The sequence below is a fragment of the Mustelus asterias genome, chromosome 2, assembly GCF_964213995.1.
Source record: "Mustelus asterias chromosome 2, sMusAst1.hap1.1, whole genome shotgun sequence".
In the NCBI taxonomy this organism is placed as follows: Eukaryota; Metazoa; Chordata; class Chondrichthyes; order Carcharhiniformes; family Triakidae; genus Mustelus; species Mustelus asterias.
Genome location: NC_135802.1, coordinates 166,111,047 through 166,124,960, shown reverse-complemented (window position 1 = coordinate 166,124,960; position 13,914 = coordinate 166,111,047). Strand labels below are relative to the sequence as shown.

At 45.3% G+C, this 13,914-nt stretch overlaps 1 protein-coding gene across 3 annotated transcripts in view; it reads right to left on the bottom strand.

Annotated features, from left to right (window-relative positions):
• Positions 1–13,914, bottom strand: part of LOC144480545 (cadherin-18) — a 680,005-nt gene that overhangs the window by 435,929 nt on the left and 230,162 nt on the right. For all 3 annotated transcript variants that reach the window (XM_078200126.1, XM_078200134.1, XM_078200141.1), the window contains one exon: positions 8,403–8,554. The gene's annotated coding sequence lies outside the window, so the exon portion shown is untranslated. The remainder of the gene's footprint in view (positions 1–8,402; positions 8,555–13,914) is intronic.

Sequence of the window (13,914 nt, the reverse complement as noted above, 5' to 3'; positions counted from 1 at the left end):
CTGGCACTATCCATCGCTCCTCATTTGCTGATGGGCCTTTGGGAGTTGCGCTCCTCCAGGCTGCGCAATACTGGGCAAGGGTCTCCCATGGTATGGTCTCGATTTTAAAGTCCCTGAGGGAGGCTTTCAGGGAATCCTTGAAGCGATTCCTCTGGCCGCCGCGGGAACATGCTGTTCTGCAGTTCACAGTAAAAGATTCACTCGGGGAATCGGTTGTCAGGCATTCTGGTGGAATGTCCAGCCTATCAGAGCAGTAACATTGTGAAGATACTGACCGTGCTGCTTCTCCCGAGGATCTCTATTGTTGAGGAGCTTGCGGAGGCAGCAAAGGTGGAAGCAATTGATTTTCTTTATGTATGACTCCAGTCCAGCTCTCACTTGTGTCACAAGAAGTGGAGAGGATGACTGTTCAGGAGACCGTGAACTTGATTTTTAGCCTCCCCCCTCTCCATTCCCAAACTGAATCACAAAGTCCTCTGACAGGAGCACAACATGTCCTTTCTGTATTTATACCAAAGATCAGGGGGTGATTTTCCTAACCCGCTGTATCACTTTTGCAGCGCAGCGGGCCAGGAGACTCGAGCAGAGGACATTCCACAGGCTCCCCACTGGGCGCCACGGCCTCCACACATCTCCGGCAGCTGGATATCTGGCGCTGTGAGCTCCGTGCCAGAAATCAGCACAAAGCTTAATAATTCATGCAAATGCTCATTTAAATGCTATTTAAATATTATTAGTGGGTCCGGGACTGAAATCTCTGGGCCCACTTGCTCCTTCCCCCTCCCCACCAGGAGTGGTCACTCCAGCGTGGTTTCCTATAGCTCCCCACTTGTGGAGAGCTGGCAGCCTGACCACATAGGACTGAAGTGGAGGCCATCGAGGTGAGAGTCGGGGGCCGGGAGTGCCCCCTGGGCATGGGCACCCTGGCAGTGACAGCCTAGGCCCCCGGCACTGCCCAAGGTGCGGAATAGTGTGAGGTGATTCACTTTGGAAGGAGTAACAGGAATACAGAGTACTGGGCTAATGATAAGATACTTGGTAGTGTGGATGAACAGAGGGATCTGGGTGTCCATGTGCATAGATCCCTGAAAGTTGGCACCCAGGTTGATAGGGTTGTTAAGAAGGCGTACGGTGTGTTAGCTTTTATTGGTAGAGGGATTGAGTTTCGGAGCCAGGAGGTCATGTTACAGCTGTACAAAACTCTGGTGCGGTCGCATTTGGAGTATTGCGTACAGTTCTGGTCGCTGTATTATAGGAAAGATGTGGAAGTGTCGGAAAGGGTGCAGAGGAGATTTACCAGGATGTTGCCTGGTATGGTGGGAAAATCATATGAGGAAAGGTTGTTTTCGTTGGAGAGAAGGTTAAGGGGTGACTTAATAGAGGCACACAAGATGATCAGAGGATTAGATAGGGTGGATAGTGAAAGCCTTTTTCCTCGGATGGTGATGGCTAGCACGAGGGGACATAGCTTTAAATTGAGGGGTGAGAGATATAGGACAGATGTTAGAGGTAGGTTCTTTACTTAGAGAGTAGTAAGAGCGTGGAATGCCCTGCCTGCAGCAGTAGTGGACTCGTCAACATTAAGAGCATTCAAATGGTCATTGGATAAACATATGGATGATATTGGAATAGTGTAGGTTAGAGGGGCTTTAGATTGGTTCCACTGGTCGGCGCAACATCGAGGGCCGAAGGGCCTGTACTGCGCTGTAATGTTCTATGTTCTTAAGGTGAAAAATGCCAATGTCCTGGAAGGACCAAGGCAGTGCCAAGGGAGATGAGGCCTAATGGGGTGGGGCCTAATGTGGACGGGGCCTCTGAAGGGCAATCGGTGAGGGTGGGTGTCCCATTGCCACTCTGCACTTGGGCTAAGTGACAGAGGGAGGGATGCCAGCGATTGGGGCTGGTCATCGGGGTGGGGGGAGGGGGAGGGTCAGTTTGCTGGTTTGAATACAAAGCAAAACTCTGTGGATGCTGGAAATCTGAAATAAAAACAGGAAGTGCTGGACAAACAGCAGATCCAGCAGCATCAGTGGAGAGAGAAACACAGTTAACGTTTCGAGTCTATATGACCCTTACATAGAACTGGCCGTCTCTCCATGTACTACAAGCTTTTTATTCAAAGATAAATTGTTCATCTACACCATTAAACCATCTTGATTTTGAACTCACTGCTTTCAGCCTAAAGTCGGCCGAATCACCAACCTGAAAGAGTGATATGTTATCTAACTTTACTAGAATTTAAATTGCTTAACCCATCCGCCCACTCCAATATATTTGTGTGTGTGTGTGAACTCTGAGTGTGTTTGGAAGTCAGGGTGTTTTTATTATTTTTCTTTGATCTGGTTAAGTACAATAAATTCTCCTTTTCAAAATCTCAAGGAAACCTGCCTCTTTGTGCCTATTGCAATCATAGCACGTAAACAGCTAAACCACTTACTCAATTCACAAGCATATCCTTTTAAAAGCCTCTGCCACAATCAAACAAGGAGTGGGAGAAGAAATTAGCTATCTTACTCCTCCTCACCTGGTGGCAACAACTGCAACAAAACCCCCTTGTCACAAATAATGAGGAATTCAGGGCAGAGCTTAGCTTGGAATATTGAGCAGTTGTGTATGGGATTTTTCCAGAAGTTCTTTGAATTAGAGCTGGAAGCTCTCAAGTTAGTGCGTGTAATCCCTGAGCTCAGCAGGGAGATAAGAGCTGAGAAACAGCTGTAAGCCAGAAGCAAAAGACCAATCAGAAATCAGGAGTATTTCTGGCACTAACCGAGAGTGCAGAGGAAGCCACACTGGAGCAGAGAAGTCTATAGTTGTCAGGCTGCAAGGCAGATTTGGACGGTCACTGAGCCAAATGTTAACTGAAGGATGTCAATAAAATTTCATGCCTCAGAGCATAGCTGGAACACTGTAGAGAAACAAAGTGAATTCCAGAGAGCTGTGGCACTTAGGTTTGGTCAAAATAAGTAAAGAGATCTCAAAAATTTTAATAAGGAGAAATTATAAGAAAAAAGGGGAGGGGGGGTTCAGTTGAGAATTTTAACCTAAAGGATATGTGATTGTGTTTTAAACTGTTTTCTAATGCAAGGTATTTGTATTTACCCAGGAAAGTGGATATTTAGCTGTGTTTGTTTTATTTGTTTCTTTGACAGTAGTGTTCATAGGTTTTAAACCATAGAATTGCGTGTAACTTATTTTAGTTTTTCACAAGATGTTTGAATTTTTCTTTAGTGTTAACAGTATCACAGTCTCTCGGAGGAACATAACACACACCCCCTTGAGGAAGTATAGCTGTTTAAATCCCATTGTTGCTGCCCAAATGGATGCCTGATCTTTGAAGCAGGACAAAGGCACTGTACCAATCTCTGACCACTCCTCCTGCACCTTCACTACTGTCAACCTTCACCCACTAGAATGCCGTTGTAAATTATATCTTAATGCCTGGCTTTGCTGTAGGTTCCAAAATGTTTTCTTTGGTCTGTCAGCAATGAATGCAGACACGAACCTGCCCGGCCATCATCCACAGAACAAAGAGTGAGTTTGGGGATTTTAGCTGCTCCATACCCACCTCCTAGCAGTCATGATGTTGATGAAGATGCAGCATCAAGAGAAGTCCTCCCCCTCAGTTCTCTGATCTCCTGTGTGTCGGCCTTGGAGCACACTGTGATCATCTCTGATACTGGAAGCTGTCTCGGGTAACACTGGGTTTCCAGATGCAGGTTCACTGCCACCCCTCGCACTTTCTTTCTGTCTGGGGACAGTCTGAATGGAACAGCACAGATCTCAACATCTTTTCAGTACTGCTGTCCGCTTTTGAATTTTTGAATGTGTCAAGATCCCAGCATGTGCTGTGGAGGTGGCTGCACAGCGGGAGGTCCAAGATACAATACATTTGGGGTGTTTAATTAATTTGTCAGCAGTGAAACAAAGTGATTGGGTCCCCCTGAGCAAAACCTATGCCAGTGCAGTCACATGATGGAGATTCACTCTCTGCCTGCGTAGCTTTTGCTCTTCAGTTCTCTTCACCTCCATGTCATCACTGCCCCCTCCGTCCTCCCCACCATTCCCACCGCCCAGACCCATCACAGACCCCCTCCCTCCCTCACCGATTGCATACAGAGTGGCAGTGGGTCCCTCTCCCCCATTTCCTCCCCCATTGGCCCGCCCCCATAGGCCCCACCCCCAGGCACTGCCCATTGGGCATATCCCAGGTGCCCAGTGGGCACAGTCCAGGTGCCAGGGTGGCACTGTCCAAGGGGCACCCCAACTTGCCCTCGGTTTCCCCTGGGACCCTCAACAGCCTCCAGTTCCACTGCCGATGCCAACACGACTGTTCTCCGTTCATGGGGAGCAGGTGTTTTCCTTGCTGGAGAGAACCTCTCCTGGCGAGGCCGTAAAGGCAAGCAAGCCTGGACGATTGAGTGCCGGGCTCACTAAACACATTGAAATCAACATTGAAACAAATTTACATAAATTAATCAGCCACTCGCTCATTTCCAGTGAGAGGCTGACTGCATCGGAAATCCAGGTGTCGCAAAATCGCGACAGGCGCGTAAACCAACGACATTCGTGCTAGCCACTTTACACCCAATTTTACAAAATTTTCCCACCGCAAAACGGGCATAAAGAGGTCGTAAAATTCCGCTCTTTACGATGCTGCGTAAACATTTCAGTTGGCAATTGGCAGAATGCAGCAGAAATTCAAACCATTATCTCTGACCTACAATACCACGCATTCACTATCTAATGCTTGTTAAACAAAGACCTAAAATAACCATTTTCCTGTTGCAAGTGATAAAGTGTTGCTCTGATAGTGAACTACAATTAAATTAAAATATATGTGAGGAAGAATTACAAAGCTATAGTGAATAGAAAGTCCATTAACTGCATCACAAAAAATTCTATTAGCATTTGGAATATCCATCTTAATTGATTATGGATTGAACCTTGGTTAAGCACCGTTTTTTCCCACTGCTTTCTTTTAATTGCTTCTTTCTTCTACTTCAGTTGGAGCTGCCACTGGATAATGGGGATAAATCTCCGGGTTTTATTGCTCACCTTTATTTGTTTAGCAGAATATTTAAATCTAATACATAACTTTTCAGCTGAAAAGCCAAAGATGTCTATGGCGATGTGTTGAGAAAGAAGGTATGAATGCATTGTGGATCAGGTATGGAACCCTAGCCCTCTTCAAGTGGAATATTCTGCTGTCTCTGAGAGTCTAAATTGTGGACATGCTCTAAGCAGGAGACAGGGATATAGGGACTGGGCAGGAAGGTGGAGTTGAGGTAGGAGATCAGCCATGATCTTATTGAAGGGTGAAGCAGGCTTGAGGGACCGGAAACATCAAATGTGAAGTAAGTTACTTTCCAGCTTTGCATCTCCAGTGCTGCAGCTACTGAGGGTTGATGTGGGCAGGTTGGACTGCAGATAAAGCGGGAGAATGTGGCAAGGCAATGGGTGGATTTCAGATTGAGAATGGGAACCCTGAAGTCAGGTCACTTTGGCACAGAGAGACTGTGAAGATTGGAGAGCACAGTAAGAAGTCTCACAACACCAGGTTAAAGTCCAACAGGTTTATTTGGTAGCAAATACCAGTAATACTGCTGTGAGCGGGAGGTCACAATGCACGGCATTTTGAATAAGTTATGATCTATGGGAGGCAGAAGTGGGCTGATTAGCCAGGACAGCATTAGAGCTGATAGACGTATTTGTAGCAAAGTAGAGAGGAGTAAACTCAGTGTGGATTAAATAGTACGGTGACATTCTACATTCTTGTTCAGCTTGAGGGGCACCCTGGGAGCTTGATATAGTCAGGAGTTTGTAGCTGCGATTGGAGGCAGAAAGGATGCCTTTGGTTTTGCTGTCATTATGCTCCAGGATGCTGGTTAGTTGTAATATTTGATAATTAACTTGGACAGGATGGAATTCCATTAAACATTGGCATAATTTCCTCTTCATTTCTTTCTCCTTCACTCGGTTCAGTTTGGTATTATAATTACAATACATCAGGGAGTTCTTTGCCTCCAGCAGGGACTCTGATTGTGCAGTGGTGCAAGTCCCTGAACGTATGGCTCCTTATAGAAAGTTTACACTAAAGGAAATGGAATTAAACATGTAACATCGTCACTGAACTTCAGAATCTTGATGAGCTCTTTGAACTCTTTAAATCTCAATGAATTGATGTGGACCTGGATATCAGACAAGGCATGATGCCCCTGACAATCTCTGCTGTCCACCTTAATGTCCCCAACTCTACAGCTAAACTTTCCCAAAATCTTACTTTGTCAAAGTAACATACCAGTTGGTATTTTTCTCACAGACAGCCATTTTCTGTTAACCTTTATGCGTATTATCAAATAAAACAAAAAAACACTGGAAAGATCGAGCACAGTAACAGTTTTAACAACACCAGGTTAAAGTCTAACAGGTTTATTTGGTAGCAAATGCCATTACCAAATAAACCTGTTGGACGTTAACCTGGTGTTGTTAAAACTCTTACTGTGTTTACCCCAGTCCAATGCCGGCATCTCCACATCAAGATAGAGCAAGTCAGGGAAAGGATAGAGATTTCAAACACAGGTAGACAGATTTTTAAGAGTTAAGAACATTAAGTTGGAGAGAGAAGGGTTGTCCAAAATTGGGCACTTTATTGTTCAGGAAAACTGCAGATTGTTGAATAATATATCAAGAGAAAACATTTCTCAGACAATAGGAAGAAACACCTTAATAATTCCAGACTTTCAGCAGAACAAAACCAAGCTGTGTTCTCCAGGAGCATTCTGATATCACTATATTGAGTTGTGACTGTATATTTCTATGATTTGGAATAATTGAATAACTGGAGATTTATTCACCAAAGTCACTGGGACAATAGGCTGGGACTTTCCGACAGTTCATGGGATTTTCTGTCCTCACTCACGGTGCGCCCCTGCCGTGGGTTTCCTGGTGGTTTGGGGAGTGTTCAATGGGAAATCCCATTGACAACAGCGGGACCAGAAGATCCCGCCACCGGCCAATGGTGCGCTGCTTCCCGCTACAAGGAATATGCTGCGGGGAGGCCGGGGAATCCCGCCCTAACTTTAACGTAGGAAGCTCAATGTCCGGTGCGGATTTCACTACAGTGCACCATGATCTGTTGGTTTTATTGGAGGGTAAAATCAGACCGGATACAAACAATGTAGTAAAATTTAACGAGTGGTTCCCCACCTCCCCCATTGAAAAAAAATGAGCGGGGAACGCACCCTGCTCCTGATTGCTGCCCGCATCCTCTCCCCCCCCCCCCCCCAAACCGCAGGTCATTCACAACCCCCTCCCCCCGGCACCCCAGCTCATCCACTCTCTGCCATTCGAGGAAGAAATCCCACTTCCGTGAGCTGCCAGCCAGTCCACCCTGGACCTCGCCCAGCACCTTGCGAGGTTAGGGTCGGGTGGCTGGGCCACAGGAAAGTCCCTTGTAGAATTTCCTGGGCCTCCAATGCTGCAAATCCTCCTCCACGGGGCTGTAACATTCTGCCCCATTGCACCCACACTGTCAATGTCCTGAGGGGCAGGTGAGTCTCTATCTCCCACCTTTTGGTGGGTTATCATTTCACCCAATCCTGCAGGTCCCTCATCTGGAGAACTGGGCTGAAAATAGCCCCAGAATTTAAAAAAACAGTCGTCAAGTTCAAAGATACACTCTATCTATCCTTAAAATTCTTCAAAGTAATTTCCAGGGAAGTGTCATCTGATCATCTCCTGGATCTGCATTTTCCTCACAGACGCCTGGAATTTCTGCTTTCAAAAAGCTTTTAACATCTTTGTGATTTATTTAGGTTTGAAATTGATGTCGTGTCCAGAACCTTGTAAGGATAATTGATTTTTATATTTCATTTGTGCCCTTTTATGAAAGGTCCCCAGATTATTCCCGGCTATAAGACGGTTCTTGGGTTGCGAATAAGGTGCACAAAGACTGAGGCAATATGAGATTCCTGTTTTGATTTATGACTCTGGAGTCTATTAGATGGTATTACCATTCGCCAAGAAGTCATTGACTGATTATGGTTAAGTGTTCGGTCCACAGAGTGGTCTATGCACCTGGTAGAAGTAATCTGATGGCTGTAACATGGAGAGGCACTGTGTGAACATAGCTGCTTTTTGAATGGATCTTAAATGAGGTTCAGCACAGAACCCGACTGACCTTGACAATAGCTGCATTAAACACTTTTTAAAAATTACTTTTTTTCCCCCAAAGTAATTCCCTTGAGCCAAAATGTCAGGAACTCACTTTTTTCTGTGTGAATATCACAATATCCCAACAAGAAATACACGTGAAATAATGACTAACTTTTCAATTAAACATTGCTTCAATATGCCCTTTCTTTACACAGACCACCAGGGGGATAGGAAATTAAATTACTTACAATTCTGGAGACGGCGTGAGGGGAACTCCTCAATTATAAAAATATCTCAGCTAGTTAATCTTGCCGAATTTGGGGCAGCTTGCAGCAGAGACCATCTTCAAAACGTACATCAGTGACATCAATCGGAGAGGGGAGGGTCTTCTCTGAAAAGCCTAAAGAATTGGAAGATAGGCAATTTTAGGTTTCACTTCTCTGGTGCAGCAACAAACATACATTTACAAAAATAGAGGAGAGAAGATGGTGAGCTGGCGTACTGGCACGCCGTGGCCCACCTCTATTCAGAGGACATTTGCAATGCCTAACCCCGCGCATACCCACAATTCATCAAATGGCAAATGGCAAATTAACGGGCCACCTCCCCATTTGCCATCGTCGGGGGTTTCCAGGGGACAGAGTTCAGAATGTTCCTCCTCTGCAAGGGAGGCTGGAGGCCTCCAATGTATGAGCAGCGAGGTCCTCCTGAGGCCAAAGTGCCCGGAGCAGCAGCAAAACCTAGGGAGTGGCTGTGTCAACAGGAGACTGTGGAAATCAGAGACATCTGTCTCCACAAATTCCACCTGCAATGTGAAGTCTTCCTCGAATCAATTAAATCTCAACCATTCGTAACGCAGCCTTCAGCTGTGAAATTGCCTCCTCCTATTGGTCAGACTACGGACACAACAGAAAGACCGAGACACAGGCCAGATTCTGCTCACATTATGCCCTCACTTAACTATCTGCTTGCCACTAAAACAGCGCTGGTGTGTTTCCACCTCCCGAGAATGCATAAGGAGCCAGGAATACATGAGGCAGTTAGGCTGAAGCTTTCATGCCTAGAATTCATCACTCTCACACCTTTAAATCTACCTCTCAGAACTGGCAACACCACAACCCATCATTCTCATTGCTGTCTAATCCACACACTCCATTATCACACAACAGGCAAGCGGCAGCATGAGAAACACACTAAACAGCGGAAACCCTCAGACTGACTCAGAAATGAACCTTGGGACATCCCTCTCTGGTCCATAAGGCAATCACACATGCCCCTGGAGAAGACAGTCACTGAAAGTCCCCTCGATCCCCCCTCCAGCTTCTGCATGTAGACATGTTGGTCACACTCAGGAACTCATTCCACCTCCATCTAAATGTAACAAATCCACAGATATAGATTTGAACTCACTTTATTTGATTTGATTTATTATTGTCACATGTATTAACATACAGTGAAAAGTATTGTTTCCTGCGTGCCATACGGACAAAGCATACCGTTCATAGAGAAGGGAATGAGAGTGCAGAATGTAGCTTCTTCCCTACTGCCATCAGACTTTTGAATGGACCGACCTTGCATTAAGTTGATCTTTCTCTACACCCTAGCTATGACTGTAACGTTACACTCTGCTCTCTCTCGTATCTACATGCAGAAGCTGGTCAGGGGTTAGAATTCACTCAATGTTGAAAATGCAATCCCAGCTTCACAATGGCTGGGGGCTGATGCTAAACACAGCAGGAAGGGGTGGGCAACAACTTGATCGATCAGCCTCTGAAAAGCTGCAATCTACTCATGGTTTCCTGCAGTGGGAAGCAACTGGCAGCAGCCACTCACTCGTCTCACTCAACAACAACAACTTTCATTCATATAGCATCATTCGCGTGGTAAATCATCCCATGGCACCTGTTGTACAAAAGGCAGTCGATGTATCCTCGCCCATTCTCCTCCATAATTGAAGGTGAAAAATCAGCATTGTGTTTCTCCTCAAATGCTCCTTAAACCAATCTCTGACCCAGCAATTCAATCAGACTCAATGGAAATCCAATTTCGATCATCCATTAATCAAACTGTGCCGGGGTTGGCAGGAAAGTGGAGTCAAGGCCACAATCAAATCAGCCATGATCTTATCAAATTGTGGGGCAGGCCCGAGGGGCTGAATGGCCTACTCCTGTTCCTAATTCATATATTTATATGTAAATATATAAATGCAAAGGGAATTTGTTAAATTCCAATCCACCAAACAGAAACATAAAAATGATGAAGGAATCTACAAGCTCAGTTATTCTGCATCATCACATTTGATGCCATCACCTCGATTTTCTTTTCCCTGAGAACTATAAAATGCAGTTAGTTTGTTGCTGCCAGCACTGAATTGATCCTGGTCATCCATTACAATAACTTTCGGTGTAGCACATCCACTGGGTGGTCTCACTCTGATTTTTTTATTGTACCAGCAACATCAGGCGAATGCTGTGTGAATATCTGATCTTACAATTATGGATAGAGAGAGAAAGAGACAAAGTGGGACTGAGACAAGGTTTGAAACACATGTCATTTCTGTCCACTCCCATTAAACAACACGGTTAATCCTTTGATGTACAAATGGAGATTAATGAATTAAGTCATGATGAAAACAGTGAAAGTTAATGCTTCGTCTTAACAATTAAAAGGTAATTAATTTCCATTTGAGTTGAAACTTGCATTTGTTGAAACTTGAATTATTGGATTATTATTTTTAATCAGATAATTCTGCAGTGTGCACGAAGAAGTACAAAGCAAGTCGTTTGTTGTATGTATTTAAATGCACTTGTGAGATCCCATTAATTTAATGAACATAATTTGTTACAGCGCTGTAGATTGTCTCTCCAAATACCATTAACAACCAACAGAAAGATGCACTTAAATTAGAATCAAAAGGCTCCACCAGCTATTAGGAACTAGGCTTCTAATCGAGCCAGACCAGTAAGATGCAAGTTTCATTGACAGCCTTATGTGAAATGAGTTTGGACAATCTTAATTCAGTTCCAAATAGGCACGGACCCAAACACTGAACTACCCAAAGTTACTGCTAAACAGCTCCAATTTATCAATGTCATTGGTTGTTTGGTGTGGGGAATGGATGGCTGTCACACTGATTGCAACAACCAGTGCAACTCTTCAATTAGAGACAGCTTTAGTCTTCAGATAAGTGTGATATTCCTCACCTACAAGTCCTTGATGGTAACACTAGAAATGTTGCATTAACCCTATATAAACCAAATTTATCAAGCTAAAATAATAAAGCAAGATTAAAACCAACAGAGCATTTTGGTTTAGTTCTATAAATTACATAAATAATGTGGCCTCTCTAATCACAAAGAAATTAAGGGGGCTTTGACATTTTTCTGCAGTATTTGGGGTAGAAATTGATAGGTTTGTGCCTGTTTCTTGAGCCACGTCAAAGGCTTGTGCCTTTGAGGAAACAGATGTGATAAAAGCTCTAATTGTTTTTTGTTAACTTCAGTGCAACAAGAAAACAAATGCTCTCCTCTTGAGTTACATCATTCACTCCTTGATGTTCAGTTAATACAAAGAATGTCCAACAATACAATTAAACAAAATTGTCAATCAGACTATTAATCAGAACAAACTATTCACACAACTGAAGAACAAAACAGAGCTGTAAGGATGGTAAAGAGGGAGCTTGTTGCCTCAGTCATAGAGGTTTACAACATGAAAACAGGCTCTTCAGCCCAACTTGTCCATGCTGTCCTTTTTTTTAACCACTAAGCTAGTCCCAATTGCCCGCATTTGGCCCATATCCCTCTATACCCATCTTACCCATGTAACTCTCTAAACGCTTTTTAAAAGACAAAATTGTACCCGCCTCTACGACTACCTCTGGCAGCTTGTTCCAGATACTCACCACCCTCTGTGTGAAATAAATTGGTAAGAAGTTTAACAACACCAGGTTAAAGTCCAACAGGTTTATTTGGTAGCAAAAGCCACACAAGCTTTCGGAGCCTTAAGCCCCTTCTTCAGGTGAGCAGACAAGATACCGAAAGGACTACAGATCAGGAACCCACTCAGGTCAACTTATAACACAGACTAGGCTGAGAGACTTTGCCGTCGCACTTCTCTCACCCTCCTCAAACACCTCATACACCAGCTCTACAGCAAACGCCGCAGCCTGGAAACCAAGATAGAGTCCATATTCTCAACTTGCGTTCAGGATGCAGACCAGCTGCGAAAATCTGCCAAGCAGACGAGACAAAGGAACTACACCATCTACGTGCACACCAAGAACAGGAAACTTGAGAAACTCGGCATCACCACCAGCAGCAACCAAGCCTCCCCCGGTACCACAGGAGAAAACAGTACCACTGCAGGGAAGTCCATTGTCAACTTGTCCGACTACACACTTCAACCAGACGAAATCGAAGTTCTCAGCCGAGGGCTTAATTTTTGCCCCACCACCAAAATAGACCCCATCAGTCTCGCAGCGGACACAGGTGAATTCATCAGGCGAATGAGGCTGCGGGAGTTCCTCCACAAACCCCAAGAGGCCAACAGCAGACACAATGAGACAACAAATGAACCGGAACAGCCAACAGAGAGATCCGCAGTGCATCCGAAGAGGAAAGAGTCGAATTGGACTCCTCCGGAAGGCCGCTGCCCTCGACTTGACATGTATGCCCAAGCCATCAGGAGGTGCGTCAACACCAAATTCATCAGCCGTACTCACAAGACAGCCCCGAACATCACCCAAGCACAACGTAACGCCATCCACGCTCTCAAGACACACCGCAACATTGTCATCAAACCAGCAGACAAAGGAGGGGCCATCGTCATACTGAACAGAACGGATTACTGCAAAGAAGTGTTCAGACAACTAAACAACGAGGAACACTACAGACAGTTACCCGCAGATCCAACCAAGGAACACACCCGTCAACTCAACACTCTGATCAAGACCTTTGATCCGGACCTTCAGAGCACCCTCCGTGCTTTCATCCCAAGTACTCCCCGCATTGGAGATCTCTACTGCCTCCCAAAGATACACAAGACAAACACACTCGGCTGTCCCACTGTATCGGGCAATGGGACCCTGTGCGAGAACCTCTCCGGCTATGTCGAGGGCATCCTGAAACCCATTGGACAAAGAACCCCCAGCTTTTGTCGCGACACGATGGACTTCCTACAGAAACTCGGCACACATGGAGCAGTTGAACCAGAAGCGCTCCTCGTCACAATGGATGTCTCGGCACTCTACACCAGCATCCCCCACGATGATGGCATTGCTGCAACGGCCTTAGTGCTCAGCGCCGACAACTGCTAGTTTCCAGATGCAATTTTACAACTCATCTGCTTCATCCTGGACCACAATATAGATCATAGATCATAGAAAACCTACAGTGCAGAAGGAGGCCATTCGGCCCATCGAGTCTGCACCGACCACAATCTCTCCCAGGCCCTACCCCACATATTTACCTGCTAATCCCTCTAACCTACGCATCTCAGGACTCTAAGGGGCAATTTTTAACCGGGCCAATCAACCTAACCCGCACATCTTTGGACTGTGGGAGGAAACCGGAGCACCCGGAGAAAACCCACGCAGACACGAGGAGAATGTGCAAACTCCACACAGACAGTGACCCGAGCCGGGAATCGAACCCAGGACCCTGGAGCTGTGAAGCAGCAGTGCTAACCACTGTGCTACCGTCAACCTTCAACAACCAGTTCTTTATCCATTCACACGGAACAGCCATGGGGACCAAATTC